Genomic DNA, 17,254 nt, shown 5'->3' with positions numbered 1-17,254 from the left:
TACAGTTCATTTACCCAGGTTTCTTGATTTATTTTTCAGAGTCAAAAGTATTTAAGTATTTGTAATAATTCAAATACACATTCATCAAGAGAACAAATGTGAAAAGTTGTTTGTGTGTGTGTGAGTGTGTGTGTGTGAGTGTGTGTGTGTGTGTGTGTGTGTAAAAGATTTTTGCTAAATTAAATATCAAATTAAAATATTTTGGGGAATTGTGCATTTTTATAAGAAAATCATTCTTTAAAAATAATACTCAAAACACTTGGCCATATCTTATAATTGGAGGATTTGAATCTAAGTATTTCCTGGCAGAAGATCTCTTTTAAAAAAGCTGATGACTTCAGGAGAAATATGCAACAGATGAGTCAGAACCCAGCCAATAGTGTTAGGGGAAACAGAGGAAATGAATGACTGCCAAAGTATAAAATATTATTAACTTGATTTGCTAGAACTTAGATGAGAAAAGGAAACCCCTCAAGTTTTTTATGAATAGTTTGCACATCCATTAAAAAGAGCAATGGCATGTCCTATAATACCACAAATATATTATCCAAAACTTCTATTCTTTCTTGGAAATCTGTTTATCTTCATTTCATCCTACCCCAACAAAGTCCTCACTCACAGAGATCCAAAAGATAACACTAAAACTGCCATGTACTTGTGCCAAGCTTTTAATATTTCCAGGTCATAAAGGGTATCTCAAAAGCAAGGAATGAGACTGAAGTGAAATTCCCTCTTAGGGGTCAGTAGACTCAAATAGGACAACATAAAATACTTCATATGTATTCCTATTAACATAATGCAACTCTCCTAATATCCACCCCCTTGCTACTCACCATTGTTTAATATCTTCAGGAAGATGTTATGATATTCTTTAAGCATGACTTAAAACTTAGTTGCCTGTACGGTTCTTAATTTGACAACTTTTAAGAAAAGATCAAATAAAATTCAATGTGACTTTTGATGGCTGTGTCAAAAAACTATATATATCAAAAACACAAATGCATATATCCTCATTCATACCTGAAAATTAGCAATCATATATATTGGGGATGCTGCTTTCAATCCATTATTCATAGAACTATTTTATCTGGTAGAAAGTAGACTTAAATAAATGTGCAAAATATAAATATTTGAAAACTAATTAGCCTAACAAAAATAGTCTGACATGAACAAAACAATATTTTGTGCCCATGAAAAATAGAGAACAGGCAAAGGAACTTATTTGACATGTAATCAATATTTATTTGTAGGAATTTATTTGTGAGAACTATGATAAAAGTGTATAAGGTTACTTAACTGTATGCTCAAATTTTCTCAGGAACATTAAATAAACATTGTATAATACTATCTTTCTTCAATCTCAATTATTTGTTACATTTCCTTATTCTTTTTTATTTCTGAACTTGTGAGAGACATCTTCCACCATGTATCTCCCACACATATAAAACCATAAACCTTTTCAGCATTCAACAGAGAACAGAAATGGCACATGGAAAGACATGTTCACATGTCTTGATATGTTTGTGAGCAACTTTTCCAGGTACATATCTGTCTTTGACATCAGTGTTTGAATTGCAGGAGTGGTATTCCAGCTTGGACTAAGTGGAAACAGCTATCTTGTTGCATTCTTCAAAACAGAAAGTTTTGTTCTTACCATGAAAATTTATATCAGGATAACATACTGATCATAACTTTAATAACTTATCTTCATATGAGAAGTAGAGAGGAGTGTAGGCTGCAAGTGGTAGATTTACTGGTATCCAGAGCACATGGTACTTGTTTGAGTCTACCTACAGAGTGTTCAAGATAGATGAAGTAGAGTTCAAGAACAAACACTGAGGAATAAACAGGGAAATTTAAAAATTAGGAGAAAACATCTAGGGGAGTATTTGTTTTGGTGAACACCTGGAGAAAAACTGCTTGGTTTAGGACAGGATGTAAAAAAATCACAAAGGGAACGCCCTGCTTAATTAACCACAAAACTTTCGTTCAATATAGTCATACTGTGCTAGATAAGATGGTAGATTTATTAGAATCATCATTTAAATTCTTTTAATAAAACCATTTACTAATATTATATGTCAAATGGGAGTGGCAAAGACATAATAATAAATCATTTTTCTACTAAAAATTACACATTTCTATGGAGTCCTCAGAGTCTAAGTAAGGATTGTTATTAGCAAGTATGAAAGTCCTATGCCACCCTGAAGGGCAACCTACTAGTAGGAACCAATTTTTACTTTATGCCAGGAAAACATATTTAAATGATAGTAGTCTTCCCAAGTGTGAAATTTTTGCTTTTTGCCAGGGAAATACATTTAAGTATTAATAGTCTTTCCAAGTCTTTGAAGGTTTTTGAACTTTATCCTGAAGGTGAAATCAGGTGAGAGGAGCAAGTAGACACCTGGTGAACAGAAGTTACCATGAGGATGTAACATCTCAAGTCAGACTGAATCCCCAGTGCCGTCCATGATTCTGGTTTTTAAAAGCTGAATAAACATTATAGAGGGAGCCTTTAATGTCCCATGACTATTTTAGAGGCTATTAATGATTGGCATGAAATAGTTTACAAGACATAATTTGTTGTGCCCCCTTCCTTAGCAATAAATTTAAATCCTTTCAATTCCAGGTAATTGTATACAATTATTTTTGATCTCCAGACCTATGTGTGAAGAAAAGAGGTTATGTTTAACTAATTAGATGTTGTAGAAATGACACTCATTGGGCCTGTTGGTGGCATTTAAATTAGTATAGCTCTTAAAAAGTAAAAAAGAAACAGCATAGGAAGACTTCCACTATAAAAGGCAGAAAGAGCCAAACACACAGGAAGTGGATGTTGTTTCAGGTCTAAAAAGCACTGTAAGAGTTGACCATAGTTAACTGAGTAATGCATCAAAATAAAAGCACCTAGGACATAGAATCTTTTTAAGTCAGGAAATGATTGTAAGACGGCCTTTACCATGGATTGTTACTCACTGACTTTTAAGATTAAAGAACTAAAAGTATTATAAGAATACTATTCATTTTTCAACTTGAAAGTTGATCTATTTTAATTTTGATATGTGTTCTGTGTTTTTTTCCCAATTCATTACTTGGCTCATCTACTGAAATTTGCTTTATGTTTAATAGCTGAATATTATTAATATTATTTTAGTATAAATTTTCCCAAGGCCTTTATGAGATGGGGGAATACCCTAACTGCTATGCCAAACAAATAAATAGTACCCCAGATTATTTGGTGAGGGTCAGAAGGGAATTATTTCAAATGCAAACATAAAATTTCTAAAATGTATCTTTGGAAACAAAGCTCTAGACTTCAGGATTACCCACCATTGTAGCAGTGGTTCTCTGCTGTTGTAACAAAACAACCTCTGCCTGTTGTTGCCTTGAATTGGGTATGTAATTCGGAATTCCATGGCATCTGTATTTCATCAGACTTGGGAGTCTGCATAATCCAGTCTTGCACAATTGTGGTTCTGGCATCTCCAACTGTCTACTCCACTGCAACCCCCTCTTATGAGGAAGAGAGCCAACAGAAGTGCACGGGGGCTTTTTACTGCCTCTACACAGAAATGATACACTTCACTTCCATTTTTTCCAAGGCCAGAAGGAATCCCACGGCCCCACCTAACTCAAGGTGGAAGGAACATAAAATCTCCTGCAGGTTCAACAAAGAAAGGGAATTTAGATATCTTGATAGCACACTGATTGCCTCTCTCCTAACATCCTTATGATTTTGAATGGCCTGCTATCTCAGCCAGATATATGGCCTTAAGCAAATGCTAATAATTTTATTCAATAGCAAATCTTTAAAAAAATAATAAGTAAATAAAAGCAACAAATTGTGCAGAGGACATAAAAAGAAGGCCTATGAAGTCAGGGTCACGTCCTGTCACTTTTATCTTACCCAACATCTATCTGAATGTTTGTACAAAATAACTACTTAATAAATTTTGAGAAAATGAACACTGAATCCATGAGAATATGATTCCATCCTTTGGTCTCTAAACACATGATTTAAGTTCATACCATGACAATTTACATGAGGAAAACATACTGATAATAACTTTAATCACTGTGTATTACTTTAACATTTTCAAAGTATTTTCATATTTATGTTTAGATACATGAGATAGGCATATGTGAGGGGTTAATTCTCTCTAATTCATTCACACAATATAGGAACCTTAGAAAGGAGAGAATAACATAACACCAAACATTTACATATTCATCCATCCATCCATTCATTCATACATTCTTGCAGTGCCGTGAATCAGACCCAGGATCTGTGCATATCAAGTAATACTCTAGCACTGACCAAATCCCAGCATCCAAACATTTGGTTTTTGAGGGGAGAGTACTTAATAGCATCAGGATATTTTGGCATTACTCTATTTTTTCAGCTCCATAAGTGGGAAATAGCACTTAATTCTTAACAAATGCAATCAATGCTAGATGTGAATAATCTGTATAATCTGAAAGAAATTTTGGAACTAATAATAGCCACATGAAGGTAATTTGGAATTTACCTATAATAAAAAACTCAGGATGGAAAAATTACATAAAATTTGCAATGAAAAACTGATAACATGCTCTCCCTCCCTACCCCAGTTTGAGTCACCCCCTTTATATCAGAGAAAACATTCGACATTTGTTTTTTTGGGATTGGCTAACTTCATTTAGCATAATCTTCTCTAATGCCATCCATTTACCTGCAAATGCCATGATTTTGTTCTTTTTAGTGCTGAGTAATATTTCATTGCATTTAAATGCCCCCATTTTTTAATCCATTCATAATGCATTCCACTATTGTCATGTATGTAAAAAAAAAAAACTGAGAACATGAATGAGCAAATGAAATTTCCATTAATCACCATTTTCAACTATAGAAGGAGTACATGGGCTTCTGTATATTTCCCTTCATTTATTCATTTAATATTGATATTAATTTACATATATACAAGATATAAATACACACACACACATATACACACAAATCTTCAAAATTTGAACCCAGGATGTGACAAACGTTTTCTTAGATTTAAAAATAAGCAGACTTGTTCTTCTAATAACTATACAAGAGATTAATGTATCAACAGATCTAAGGACCATAGAAAGGGGTTATTACTCAAACATATGTACAACTGGGTTTTATTAAAAACCTTCTGGAGTAATGGCATCTCAGTATACTCGTTGAATCCAAGGGTTAACTTGAAATCTAAGCATCTTGATTGGTTAACCAAATGATTGCAAACGAATTAATTAACCTCTCTCACCCTTAGATTCCTTTTCTCGTAGATGGTACAAAATGTCCTCTCAAAGTGCCACTGGAAGGCTTACATGAGACTATATGGATAAAGCATCTAGCTTTGCACCTGAGATGCAAGGAATACTTGAAATTTTGAATTCCCTCCAACTGTACATCACTACACATATGTTATTATTTTGACCTCTTTAAAGGTCCAAACTCCAGGTGCAGAAAATGAAATTTATGAATTGGAACAAATTGTTGCAATTACACACACAGATACAAACTCAGTGAATCATAAGCATTAAATATGTGACTTTATATAAGTGAAAAAATGCTGCAATAAGCTTTTCTGTAAATATTTTACCTTCTATGTGGATGATGTTAGTTTTTTTCTATTGAAATAAATTTTTATTGCTAGCAGTTAGTTCCAGAGTAAATATTACTTTTTAGCTTGAGAATTATATGATAGCTGAATAGAATATATTTTAACATATCTAAGTTGTAATATTAGTTTGCATATTATCTTTTTATATTTCCGTATTACTCTGGTTTGATTTTAACATGCATTTTCTTTTGAATTCCACTATAAAACAGCTTTCTGAGACATGTCATAATAATTCAGAATTCAGGATAAGTGGGGCAATACTTCCTTACACCTTACATAGGAGATGGTAGGGAAGCTTACAAGAAACATGGCATAAGTATTAAGTACTGTCATAGAATCAATCACCTTCCAGTTTTATTAAACATGGATGAGCAATGAAATAAATTGGGAGATGGAAGAAGATCCAGAAGATTTTTATGTTAATCTAAGACTGAAGAGCACCCTGACAATTTAAATAAAGAGGGTGAAATTTAGGAGGACATCTACAGGAGGAAGGCCCAAATCTAACTCAAGCAACTGAGAAAAAGGTTTAAGATAGGAGAAGTACACAGTAACTCTAGACTTTGTAATGATGTGAGAGACAAAATCTCTGCTACATGTAAGATACTACTGTCCCAGTAAAGGTTTAAGCAAAACTTCCCATTTGCAGAACATGCTGGTGGAAATTGGAGGCTAATTCAAATTCTTATCTTGAGAGTGAAACTGGGAATCTGATTAGAATTTTTAGAAATTGTTAAGGAAAGTACCATTTCAAGTTTGTTTTGACCCTATTTATGGCTAGATGTGGACTATGGAATTCATCATCATTAGTAGATGTTTCTTTGGGGGGATTTTTTTTTCTGTGTAACTCTAACCCAAGGTAATACAAACTGATACTCATTACAAGTAAAAGTCTGCAGAATGAAGGAACAACCTATGCTATACAATGAAGAGAATTTTGTCTCCACTGTGAACTGGGTAAACTTCACGAGGAATATTTTAATATTGACTTATTCTTCATTTCTTTTGCAGGACTTAAATGGAAGAGGCAAGGCAGCCAAAAAGCATATTAAAGAGGATCCCCTGAGAAGGATGCAGACCCCAATGATACAGTGGTACATAATGTTAAGGAGAGAGATCAAGTACAATCCCCTATGGGAAAGGCATGGCCCAGTGACTTTTTGGATTAATTAGATCAGATGCATAAATTTAAGAATTCCTTTTATGTGTTGTAATTTTCATTCTCATGCTCCCATCCTCCCTCCCTACCTCCCTCTCCCTCTCCCCCNGCCTAGGAACTGTCCCTGTAGCTTCCTCTCCCCCTCCCTCCTCCCCTCCCCCTCCCTCCCTCCCTACCCCCCCCCTCTGCCCCCCCTCTCTCACTGGGAATTGAACCCAGGGGCAATTTACCCTGGCTCATTTACTCATTTTCCACTGAGATATATCCCCAGTCATTTTAATTTTATATTTTAAGACAGGGTCTTGCTGAGAGTCTCATCAAGTTTCTGGAATTTGTGTTCCTCCTGCCTCAGCCTCCCTCCCAAGTTACTGAGATTACAAGCTTGCACTACCATGCCCCACAGTATAATTTTCTTTGTAAACAAAGTCTAAAGTCTTTAATAACATTTGTAAAAAATGGCAGTCTACTATCAAATGTGCTGCTGTTTTCAAGAATGGGAAGAGCATGGGAGAGTCATAATAAAATGATTGTAAGATGTTCATGAAGAGACCCTGAGAAGCATTTGGGAGTAGGAGAAAATGAACAATCATGAAGAGATGCCAATTTCCCACTACTTTCCCTCTAACCCGGCAACATCCAATATTACTGGGGGTAGAGGGGGCAAGACTATCCTGCAATCTATCAGGTTGAAATTCATAGTATTTCTGGTTCATATTATAGATGGGGTCACCCCACAGTCAGGAAAGACTAAAAAGGAATCTATACCAGAGTCTTCTTTAGTATATTGACTAAGGTAAAGTATGAGGTTCGTAATTTGAAGAGATTCAGAACATAGTAAGATCCTATTCTGTAAATTTCAATGTCAGCAATATTTTAATATTTGGAAGAAAAAAAAGGACTGGGTAGAGTCCATCATGAATACCACAACACTGTATGGAAACAAATATGAAACAAGAAAGAATCCATGTGTCAACACCTATCTTTAATCAAACAATGCAACTTTGCCATGCCAAAAATGCAGGTGCCGGGTGAATGTTATAAGAATTTTACAAAGTTTCTTTTACGAAGTAAAAGAGCCACTTCTAGATTTGTAATATTCAAATTGAAAAACTTTAAAGTTTTGCATTATTATATCTGCCACTTTGTGATTTTATCTTGCTTTTACATTTGATTATTAGAAAACATTTCAAATTGATACTTACTGCATCATACCCACATAGTTCTCTTTCCTATCTCTAACTCTTTAAGTAGGGAGTGTTTTTTTCTTTAAGAAACAAATGCTACCCTTGTTTAAAGTGTTCTCTTGATCCATGAACTTGAATCTTTAAGAAGATCTGGATTTACTAGATCATCTGACTTGGGTTAAGATGTAATTGGCCTTATGAGATTTAACCTCAGGGGATGAAAATGAGGGAAGAATTAAGAAAAAGGATTTAAGTCTTGAGATTGGAAGAAAAGCTGTCCTCCAAGTTTTAGTGGCAAAGGAATAAAAAATATAAAAAGGCTAACAGCTCTACAAATATACACATACACACACACAAACACAAACACACACACATATATTATATAAAATATTTACATAGATAAAATAAAAAAAATAAAAATACTTACCAGATATTTGAAGTCACCAGATGATCCAGGAGTCCAAGCCTGATAAAAAGCATATCAAAGACAAAGAAGACAACATGTTTTAGTTGTCGGGGTAAGAAAGCAGACAATATTATATTGCTAATCATTATAAAAGTCACACAGTTGTGAAATAATTTAGGAAATCAGTTTCCTAGCTAAATTGTATTTTTCATTTAAAAGGTATTTTAATATTTAGGCTCATAGTTTGCCATTATAATAAGGAAAATATAGTCTAGCTCCTGAAAGGATTATTCTGATTATTCAGGTAACCATAAAAATTATTCAGTTAATTCTCTCATTCTCAGAATTAGGGAGCATATTATTAAATGCATTTAAGTTCTCCAATATTTAGTACATAAATTTAATCTTCTTATGAGCTAAGTAGACCAAAGCTTCATTTAAAAAAAAAAAAAAAAACTTTTCCTATTTTCAGGTCTTTTCTGGATAGCAGACAGTTATTAGTTGTACTTTGATGCATTTGTGAAAAGTAAATTCATGAAAGATATAATGATAAAAATAAAAGGCTTTTAATTTCCAAATGATATTAAAATGCAGCCTCTATTTTTAAAAGATGTTTGAAGTTCAAATGAAAGGCAATATCTGAGCAGCTCAAATTCCCAAGAGAAGGCCCAGCTCCTGCCATGGGATGCAAAGGTTTTATAAATGTTGTCCTGTATAAAGGCAATGGCAAACATTGTGAAGCCTTTTGTAAATATGACTTGCCTGCTTCTGTGTTTGAGCAGAAATATTGAACTTCTAACCATTATTATTATAAAACAAAGGAGATTATTTTTTAAACATTTGATGGTAGCCTTCTCCTTTTGCCTTGGGAATCAAGTTTGAAATTACATACTGCATTCTTTGAAACAGAATGAAAAATAAATGTGAGAAGGAGTTAATATTGATTTTATATGTGCATATGAATGTGGGTCTGCATCTTATTGTCTGAAAGTTTAAATAAGGTTATTTCTGTCTGGCCAGAATAATCTCCATAATGCTGGACCACTAATTGGTAACAAATTGCCAGGAATGAAGCTATTAAAATTCCTTCTGTAATGCCTAAAATTATTTGAGGGGACAAATGGTTCGCTGGGGAAAAGCAAATAATGGGATCTTGTATTTTAAGAGAGCTCTCTGAATTCTCTAGCTTGGCTTCAAAGGTGTAGAGGGGATGATGTGACTCCTTAAGTCTCAGTCTGCTCCTATGAGCCATAGAATATCTCTTGGAAAGTTTTCTTTTAATTTTATATTTTAAGCTAGTTATATGTTGTGAGTTAGAAACTACAAAAGAACAAATATGTATAGAGTCCAAGAAATCATCACCAAACTCCTACCAGGTAAAGAACTAGAATATGATTGACACATAGAAGCCTGTGGCTTGCTCTGTCACAGTCTGTAAGACTCAGATGATTGGAAGGGATTTGGAGGAACATTGCACTAATGCCACCTGTTCATCATAATTTCATATGACATACTGAGTATGCATTTCCAGGGAGGCACAACGCTTAGGAATAACACACAATGCCACTTGAACATGTTGTTCCTGTAATTTTATTCAATAATTATACATACTTTCCAAAATTTCCAGACTTTTTTGTTATAGTTTTATTTTGCCTTACTCTTAAAACTTATATGATTAGAATCATTTGATTTGCATCTCTGTGTGTTTGTGTGTGTGTCTAGTTTCTTTTCCTTAACATCATATTTATAAGATTCATCAGTCTTGTTGCTGGTATATATACTTAGTTTGCATCACTTTGTAGCAATTCATTGGATAAATACTTCAAAATTTTATATTCTATACACTATAGTAGATATGTAGATATTTCCATTTTTTTGTTATTATGAACTATTCTGCAATGAGCATCCTCATACATGTGTGCACACATGCGCACGTACATATTTCTTTTGGACATTTCCTATGTGTAAAATTATTAGATCAGAAAATGTACATATGCTCTACATCAGCAAATAATGCAATAGTGTATACGACTTGCCATTGCTGAGTTTCCATTGTTTCAAACTTCACTAGAAATTGTTTTTATTTGGCTTAAATTAAGCTATCAGTTTACCGGGTAGTGGAATATTATTGTATTTATAATTTACATTTCTTTGATTACTAATGTTTTAGTAGATTTTCATATACTTACTAGTTTATATGTATGCATGATTGTTTACTTTGCAGTTCTGGGGATCAAACTCAGTGCCTCACACATGCTAGTCAAGTGCTATGCCACTGATCACATCTCCAGCTACAGACACACACTACATATTCTAGATGTGAATTCTTTGTTGGTGACAAGTTTTAAAAATTCACGTCCTCACTTACGGTGCTTAATGTTGAACATTAATTCTTAACTTTAGTGTAATCAAACAATCATCTTGTTCTGTATGTTTATTTTTGTCTCCTATTTATTACATTAATTAATCAAATTCTCTATTATTTCTAAAAGGCTGTTTATATATTATGATTCTTTTGCCTTTTACATATAATCCAAAAAGTCTACCTGAAACTGATAATTTTAGTGTTCTGAGGTAAAATTTCATTATTTCAATATTGAATATTTTCAATATTCAAATATTTTCAATATTTCATTATTTAAGACCAATACTACACTTTCCTTACTTCTCTACAATGCTAATTCTGCCTAAACTAAGCTTTCATAGAAGCTTGGTTTTTCTTTTTAGGCCTTGATATATCCCATTAAACTTTTTGCCATTATCACACTGTCTCATATAATGTAACTTTACATACCCATCTTCCTACTCAAAGGAGGATTTGAGTATTATTTTCATTTTACTGAGATATAAGTTATACAACATAAAATACATTGCTTTAAATTGTGTATTTTGGTGGTTGTTGTAAGGTTATGTGAGCATCATCGTTAATTTCAAAATATCTTCAACACCTCAAAAGGGAATACACATATTAGCAGTCAATTTTAAGTCCCTAACATCTTCTCCTGGCAATCCCTGGTCTACGTTCTTTATGGGTTTACCTATTCTACATATTTAATATAAATGGACTCATACTCTATGTTTCCTTTTGTTTCTGGTTTATTTAACATAATATTTTCAGGACCTATCAGTGTTGTATGAAAAAGTATTTAATTCTATTTTGTGGTTAAATACTATTCTGTTGTGTGGATATACCATATTTGTTTATCCATTCATTAGCAAAGGGATTCTTTAGTTGTTTTATGAATAAAGCTATTATGAACATACCCTTATGAGTTCTTGTGTATACCTATGCTTTTGCTTCTTTTGGATATATTCTCAGAAGAATTTCTAGATCATATGGTAATTGAGGGTTTAACTATTTGAAGAAAAATCAAATGTTTTCTACAGTGGTGTGCAGCTTTTACATTTTATGTTTTCCTAAGGAAAAATGAATGTATTTTATGTAATTATTAGATATTTGAATACCTTCTATGAAGAAATAAGTATTTAAATATTTTGTCAATATGTTGTTGTTATTTTATTATTATTTTGCAATACTGAGCATGGAACCCAGGGCCTCACTCATGCTAGTCTAATAATATATCACCAGGTTCTGCTCCCAACTCCATTGTCAATTTTTAATTGGGTTGATAGATATTGCTTAATTTTAAGTGTTCTTTATGTACTCTGAATATTAGTCCCCTATCAGACACATAGTTTGCAAATATTCTCTTATTCTCTGTGTTGTGTTTTCACTCTATTGACTAGTTTATTTATTGCAATACTGCAGAATTTTCTTTGTAGAGATTTCATACTTTTTAGTATACATACTCATTATTTTATGTTACTAGATATAACATTTTTATTTTGTTTATTACTTGTATATAGAGATGTAACTGATTTTCTGTTGACTTATGCTGAGATACTTGAATAATATCATATATTAAGATGAATAATTTACCTATATATTCTCTTCAGTTTACTTTATGAATTCTCACTTTATATATGAAGGATGATAGTTTTTTACATATTCTACTCAAATTCTTGAACTTTAAAACCTATCAGCCTATATATATGTGTATATGCATGCATGTGTGATATACTCTTGTACATATACATGATGTATTTTATTATTGCACTAACCAAGATTGTCAGTGTAATATTGAATACAAGTGGTCAGTTGCATCCTAATTTATCACCACTGTTAGTTTATTCAAAGATCCAATTTTGATTTTGTTCATTCTATTGTAGATACATGTACAATATATTTTCATTATGTAAGTTTCAATATTTATCTTATTTTTCTATACTTTGGTTAAATGTGTTTTTTCCCTAATTTCTTGAGGTGGAAGCTTTGGTTAAATGTGCTTTTTCCCTAATTTCTTGAGGTGGATGCTTGTATTGATTTTCTGCCTTTTTCTTTACTTATACCCATATTTAACATACAGATTTTACTCTAATATTGGCTTGAACTTAGCATTTTAATTTTACCCATTTATAAATACTTTCAAGTGGTTGTTTTACTCTTTATTCTAAATATGTATATATTTTTAAGTGTTCTAATATCTGGAAAAAATTCAGCTGAATTTGCTTACAAAGCACTTACTACAGGTGATGCCAAAGCTTTAAAACATATTGAAATTTGTCTTATGATTCAGCATCCAGTAAATTTTTATAAATGATCAATGCATTCTTGAAACAATATAATCTGCACCTGCATGGTTTGTTCTCTATACACAAATTGTATTGAATATGCTAATCTTGTCTATTAGAGGATATTAGAAGGTGCATGTTATAATGTCTCATCATGATTATGGGTTTGTCTTTTTTCTCTTACCTTTACCTCCATCTTTTATATTTTGTAGGCTATGTTAAGAAATACACACCACTTTGGAATTTTTATAACCTCTTATTCAATGGAAACTATTGTCTTTTAAAGTGGTTACATTTTACCTCTAATAGAACTTTTGTTTCTAAGTTGATTTTGTGTGCAATGAATAGAACTGTACCAGTGTTTCATTGATTTCTCTATAAAAGCAAACAATTTTAGCAGAAAGAAATACATACATGGGCTGTCAGTTCACAAGTAGAAGTTATCAACTTTTACAGAGAAGGTTTTAACTAGGTGAATATATATATCTGAAACAGGGAAAATCATGTGTGAAACCATATAGATAGCAATACATTCATGGAACTGGAATTTGAAGTTTATATTGGAAACTGATGTGTCTAACTACTGATGATAAAGTTGAGAACAAATTTGAAATCCTTAACAATGGGAAGACTTTGGTAGTTAGAAATTTGAAGATAAATGACAGAGAATATTTTGGACAATTGGGTGATGATGTCCTTGATTAAAATGGAAATATTGTCAGGAGATGGTGGAGTGAGTTTGAGAACAGTGTAGCTTCTCTAATTAGCTAAGAGCCAACTAGATACAGATTCTGAGATCAATAGAAAGTTACATACTGGAGGTACAGATTTAGGATTTACCATTATTTTAGTGATAGCATATGGGGAAATATCTCAACTATAATGTCTACTGGATAGTTAGGGGATCATCAACATTTCATGACCAGATAGCAAAAATGCAATAACCAAAACTGGCCAAGAAACTTAAGAGATGTGGAAGCCAGAGTCACATTCATACAGACCAACAGCATGTTCTTTAGAGTATGAATACAGGAATGTGAAATTCATTATTGCATTTAGAAAGACACAATTAGACAAAATGCTGAAATTTGAAGCTTATTGCTTTGATGTTGAGGTCTTCAAGAAACCCAACCCATGTTGTCACTGCTGAAAAAACTGGAAGACTTATAAGAACATGGTATCTGTCTCTCCATTATATTCTCACAAATACATAATATGGGCTTTCTAATATAGTTGCTTGGGTTTCCACTTGAATTGGGTCTACAAGTATAAACTCTGTTCGCTTTGGGCATGTTCAGTCTTTGGTCTTCATGGCTCATATTTGAAGCAGAAATGTCTACTCATGGACCTGTCAGTCTGGTACTTCAGGTGCCTCATAGCCTACAGTTCCAACTATAACCAAGTACCATGTTCAGGTCGAGACTCCTGAACAAGTAATGGAGACATGTTACTTCTCCAAACAAGGCCCCTAGAGTTAACAACTGTGAAAACCAAATTACTTCATTCTGACCTAAAAAGATTAGTGGAGTAAGTTAGAAATATATCAAGGGAGTTCATTTCCATAACTCTCAGAAAAAGTAAGCTCCCAAGGTTGATAATCCTGCAAATAAACAGATTCTTGGTCATTTAAACTGCCAGAGATCTAAGTCTGAAACATCATTTTTTTTTAAAGAATCTAAATCTCTGATTTTTGTCATTTTTGCTTATAGTGATCATAATCACCATCTCTTCAGCTTGTTTTCACTAATAAAATAACTCCAGTAATCAGGGCCACTTACTTGCAATATCTGCATATATTTCTACTTGAGACACCATAATAAATCCCTTGGAAACTTAATTCTATGTGCAAGTTCCTCTAGGTAATTCATCTGCTAGTTTTCCTTTCTGCTGTTTAGCCAGAATACTATTGCCTGCCTAGCATTGTACCTTGAGAGCTGTCAAAGCCTCATGTGGATTTCAGGGTATGTTTTCACTGGGCTACATCTCCTTATCATCTGTTATGAAACAGTACCTGTGTTGTATGAAAAATAATATGGAAAAGCCTGTTGGTGTGTTCATTTGTTTTACAGATTAAGTTGAGATTACATTTTTTGGAGGGGGGTTGCAAGTATATATATATTTTCCTACTGTATGGGATTAAGTTCTTTAAAACTTTTAAACATTTTTTATTTCCATAAAGTATAAACGCAGATATTTGAAGGAACTAGGCACATGGAGAAAAATTACTAAAGTTTTGGTGTTCAGAGTCTTTAGAGAGTTATACAAAGTGATTCATAAACACCAAAGAGATTTTCAATTAGTTGGTGTCCTTGGTGACTCAGACCGCAGGTGATGAAACAGAAATTCTTTCAAAGAACACTTTACATTTGCAGCATTAACCTGCTATTTTCTTGAGTGATTCCTAAGAAGCTAATTGTTTAGTTCTTGCTTTCAACAACAAGGGGGTAGTACGGTAAACAGACCTTGTTCTCTCTCTTGTTTTTCTTTGTACATAGTAGAGTTAAAAAATTATATACATACATACATATGTATAAATTATATATTACATATACATGTAATATATATTTCTATATCGTATATATATATGATATATAAATTCAGATCAATCCTGAATCAGGGAAGAAAAATGCATTTTGTTTCCTTACTGTCCTTTCATTTCCCATGCCTGGGTCTGAGAATTAGGTGGTAGGCCGAAAGGAAGGAAATATAATCCTATTCCTAAGGCTTTGAATGCCTGTTACAAGTTATTTTGTAAATCAAATGAAAAAGTAGCTTGAGAAGCTAGAATGTACGATAATTGCATCCAGTCAAAGAATGAGGTACATTTTTATTTATTTGCCATATAAAGTTTGTATGTGCCAGGCCCAACTTATTCTGTACTTAACAACTTTAGAAGTTTCATGTTATAATTACCCTATTTTACGGAAAGGATAACTAAATAGAGTTGTTGACCACTCTGTTCATGGTCACACAGGAAACAAACAACAGAAACACAGTGTAAACCCCACCAATCTGGCTCCAGTGTCTCTGCCTTTAGCTATTGCACAATACAGTCTCCCCAGTAGTTTTATAAACAATCACAAAGGAAGTTTTGTACTATATGACAACAAATGAAAATATGTCACAAAGAAAGAAAACTTCAACAACACAATCACAATAAGCTTGCATAGGCAGATTTCTTTGATCCCTCTTACCAGAGGCCAATATGTTGAACTGGATTGTGCTTTCCACTGGTTACCCAAACAGAACATGGAACTTCCTTACAAAATATCTGAATCTCTCAACCAGGTGGCAAAAAAAGCACATAGCGCTTAAAAGCTTGCATTCAGAAAGTGCACTCTCTGTCATGTATAACTAATTAAAAAACACTTTTTTAAAAGCTTGCATTTGAAGTCAGCCAAAGTGGATTTCTGATGCCCTTTCTCTTGTTACCTTTGGTGAATTACTTAATCCTTTCAACAATTAACTTCACAACCTAATAAAGAAGGTACTGTCCTTATCGTCATTTACAAATGATAAAATTGAGTCACAGGAATGTTTAGTATCTTGCTCAAGGTCACATGGCATGGTGGTATCACCAGATTTCCTATCCTATTGGTCTGGCTCCAGTACAAAACTCATTGAGTCATCCTGAGGTTTAAAGGAGGGGTACCTTTTTTGGCATCCCTCAGTCAATTTTGCATTTGAAGTCTTTGCACATCTTCTGTAGAGAACTTGCAATATTTATAATGCTTTATTTGGTTGAGAAGAGATTTAATAAAGCCAGGTGTGATGTTTCATGTCTGTAATATCAGTGAATCAGAAGACTGAGGTAGCCGAATCACAAGTTTGAGATCAGCCTGGCAACTTAGGAAGACCATCAAAATGAAAAATGAAAAGAGCAGGAATGTAACTCAGCAACAAAGTGCCCCCTGGATTCAAATTTTAGTACTACAAAGAAAAAAGAAGAAATTTGATGAAATATTTGCCCTTCAGCTATAATTGAAGGTTTAGAAAACAGTGCCATTGTTATTTTGACTCCTATAACAACAACTAAAGATAATGCCTGCCATGCAGGTCATTTAGCACATGTGTGCTAAATAGAGAGTAAATGAATTGAGGTGGAGGTAGGGCAAAAATATAAAGCTTCTAGTCTGGTGTTATGGTTTCAAAGTGGTTTGATCTCCATAGATTCATGTGTTGAAGGCTTGGTCCTCAGTGTGGTGGTGGGAAGTTAGGTCATTGAAGGTTGTGGGAA

At 33.2% G+C, this 17,254-nt stretch overlaps 1 protein-coding gene across 50 annotated transcripts in view; it reads right to left on the bottom strand.

Moving 5' to 3' along the window:
* Ptprd (protein tyrosine phosphatase receptor type D) overlaps positions 1 to 17,254 on the bottom strand; it is a 2,156,260-nt gene that overhangs the window by 1,334,564 nt on the left and 804,442 nt on the right. For all 50 annotated transcript variants that reach the window (XM_048806967.1, XM_048806968.1, XM_048806990.1 and 47 more), the window contains one exon: positions 8,407 to 8,445. The gene's annotated coding sequence lies outside the window, so the exon portion shown is untranslated. The remainder of the gene's footprint in view (positions 1 to 8,406; positions 8,446 to 17,254) is intronic.

This window comes from Marmota marmota, unplaced genomic scaffold (assembly GCF_001458135.2).
Source record: "Marmota marmota marmota unplaced genomic scaffold, marMar, whole genome shotgun sequence".
Taxonomy (NCBI): Eukaryota; Metazoa; Chordata; class Mammalia; order Rodentia; family Sciuridae; genus Marmota; species Marmota marmota.
This window is presented reverse-complemented; position numbering and strand designations above follow the sequence as displayed.